Here is a 3,414-nt window from a genome sequence, read left to right on the forward strand (position 1 = left end):
TATTTTTTAAGTATTCTTTTACTAATTTTTTAGCACAATAACATAAACTTCTTCACGATGATGCACGTGCCACGTCATCTGTTAGACTGTCTCTGCACTGTTAATTTTGAGTACAGTAAATCGTATCTTTTAACGAATGCACTCAAGTCGAGTTCCTTGAAATGTACCTTTTATCTATCCGTAAATTTTATCGACACACGATGCATCGCCACTGTGGAATAATTCAAGTTTCTTCGAACTTGCAGCTTAGTTGCAGATGCAACGGAAACTTTTATCTCTGTCTTTCAAACAGATTCGCGCTAAGGATAGATTACTAAAATACAAAGAAGAAGAAGAAGATTCTCGAGCAAGTTTTATCGCGTTCCATAAAGCAGAGACTGTTCTGAGAAGATCAGAAAGAGTCGAATGGGCCGCGATTCGTCTCCGGGAATGGACCCCTTGAAATCCACGCTCTCCCATTGATATTCCCATCGTTTCTTTGTTCTTCGTGCGGGATCAGCGAAATCTCGGGATGGTTTATCGCGCGTAACGTCGTCGTGACTTTGACGAACGAAAACTCGAGCCTTCCACTTCGAAAAAGGTATAACCTATCGAGGGTTGCCGTTTAACGATCCTAGTTAACGATCACAGAAAAATAAAAAGGAGGTAGATGGTCCATTTTCGGTTTGTCAATGCCTTTTCCTTTTACAAACCCTCCGCCGTTTCTTATCTTCCCCAGAGTTGTCACTGCGACATTATTTTACAAAAATATTTCCGGTTCCTTCTGCATTTTTACTTTTCCACAGATAAAGTTAACTAAGTTGAACGCGTTAATTTCATCGGTCAGTGTACGTCCGCTTCTTAAAGGGAATGCCGTGTTGCAGCGCGAGCGGTTAGAGGAAGAAGCTCTCCTTGACGTGTAATATAGGGTTGCTCCAGGGTCAAAGGATGAATAATGCAGAGTAAAATATGTAACATCGCCAAAGGGCGAGCGGGTGAATAACGGCTGCTTGAAATACACGCAACGACCACGGTGACTGGCCAAAGAGATGGCTCGATGGAATCCACGTCTCGAAGGTTTCTATCAGTTGTTTCTAGAAGATTCTGGTTTGCTGAAAAGAAAGCAAAAAATTTGGAATTCCGTTCCGGAAGCCCGAGTTAGATTCAAAGGATTTTTTACGACCGCCACGCAATCGTTTCTCGTTTTATAAAAGTTGCATGAGACAGCACGGTGGAAGAGTGGAATTTCAAATTCTGTGATTATGCAGCCGGCGGCTGTAAGGGTGTCGTTACTGCCCTTCGAGAGGCAAGCACCAGGGGGTGGCGATTCGCCTTCAGGGCAAAAATCCATTCTGAAATCGGTTATTATTCGGGGGATATCGGTTCGAACTTCGCTGTGATTAATAGACTATGCATATTTTCACGCTATTACGGGGAGGCCGCACGAGTCTCGTTAATTGCCGCGGGTGACACGGATTTTTGATTGTTGCAACATTTGTAAAACCAGATTAAGGATCGAGGTGAGCGTTAACGCTCGTAGATACCCTTTACGAGCATATTACACGCGTTATACGAGACGATGGATATTTTTCATAATCTTTGAAGCTTTCGATAAATTCGCCGTAGTTATTTGCATTTATTCAAGCTTTCGCGAGCGTCCTAATAGCTCTGAAGAGGGTCGTAACTGGGCGACGTAGCCAAGGGCCAGTGGCCAGTTCGAGGGTTCAAGATCGATTATTATTCGTGTTCGTTTGCGTTGATTAATGGGCGACGCCTCTCGCTCGAAACAGCTGAAGCGGATTCAGAGTAAGCAGAGAGAGAAAGGGCAAGAGGACGGAACATGGTAGCGAACGGAAGTCCTGAGAGCTGTCGCGCTGTGAGACAGTTTGCTGGCAGTCCCGTGCCACCAAGACATTGAATTAATCGTCATTAGGCGTCCCGGGTCGACTGAATGCGGTGTCAGCCGTAGAACGGTGCTGCTGCCACCCTCTTGTCATTAATAACGCTTCCCTCTCGCGAGAGACGCCCGATCTGAAACCTACCTTCGACTCCATCGACTTTTGAAGACTTTTAATCCGCCGCCGTTTGATTTTCATTCGCTCTTTCCGTGAGATCTTAAACGGGGGAGTGGATTCGAGAATCGAAGCAAAGTCAAAGTCGTGATTGGCTTCGATTCCAACCGACCAAACTTGTTGCCGATGAAGCTTGGTCCCTAAAGATTGCTGGAAACGCGGAAGAAGATCAATCGTGATCGTACTCCTTTGTCTCCTTTTTTCACTTCCATTCGTCTCTCTCGTCATTCTTCTTACGATTCGTTCGTTCATCCGAATATCAGAAAGTTCTGTGATCTTTCTGCAATCTTTCACGCATCTCTGATTCTGACCATTGAAAATTCCCCGCTAAGAGGACATTTTAATTCTTCGTTGGCTGGTAACCCTATATAGTCTTTACGACTATAATTGGGAACTATCTCGGCGATGGAGGCACGTCAAAATCGTGCAGAAGCGTCGTTACGCGCATAACTTCGACGATTATTAATATCGCGTAATTATTATTACAATCGTTGGCTTTTCTCTGCACCAATTTCGTGGAGGAGGGTGAGCCCTCGTCGGGATCCGAGTATTTAATGAAGCAACCCTTATATGGGTCGTTCCCAGGGGGAGAAAGGTCTTGCCGTTTCCATCGTTATTACGGTGCAGACTGACGTCACTGTTTATACAATTACGTTTCGTTCTCCAGAGATACAAGCCTCTGGTTGACTAGGTAAACTGATCGAGCTCGTCGTCTCGGATCGGCTTGTTTTATTTGTACGTTAATGATTATTCCAGAGATTTTGCGAATAAATGATATTATAGTTTCGTTCGATTCTTCGAATTCTAATCTTGCGCGTCTTTGACAATCAATGACATTTTATTCCATGATTTTCGATATTATAATTGGAAGAAGTTGCATTTTAGACAGATGTCTTTTTTATTAATACGTTCGCTGCCATCGTTGCTTGGAATAAAATGTTCGCAAAAATCAGAATAAACATCTGAATCTTGTCGGTGAATGTGCAACCGAGCAGTCGTGGCCGAGTGGTTAAGGCGTCTGACTAGAAATCAGATTCCCTCTGGGAGCGTAGGTTCGAGTCCTACCGACTGCGATCAATAACTTGCACGAGAAATTTTTTTTTATTTTATATACATAGAATCAAACGCGACAACGTTCGTTTATGTTAAATACATATCACCGCAGTTTCGTTGAGACTCGCGATTGCGATGCAAAGAGAATACCGTATCGGGTATTCACGTTGGATAACTCTGCTGCGATCAGAGCAGAAGTCGAGGAAAAGATTTTTAATGTTTAAACTTTGCAACGATTTTAGAGATTTTCCAATGATAGGAAACTACGATTCAAAGATAACTAGTGGTTTCATACTTTTTCAGTTTACAT

The 3,414-nt window shown here is 43.4% G+C and overlaps 1 non-coding gene across 1 annotated transcript; it reads left to right on the forward strand.

The window, feature by feature from the left end:
* The first annotated feature begins 3,042 nt into the window (after positions 1-3,042).
* Trnas-aga (transfer RNA serine (anticodon AGA)) lies at positions 3,043-3,124 on the forward strand. Its single transcript has one exon. It is a non-coding gene; the product is annotated as a tRNA-Ser (tRNA).
* Positions 3,125-3,414: the final 290 nt, after the last annotated feature.

This window comes from Bombus huntii, chromosome 10 (genome assembly GCF_024542735.1).
Source record: "Bombus huntii isolate Logan2020A chromosome 10, iyBomHunt1.1, whole genome shotgun sequence".
In the NCBI taxonomy this organism is placed as follows: Eukaryota; Metazoa; Arthropoda; class Insecta; order Hymenoptera; family Apidae; genus Bombus; species Bombus huntii.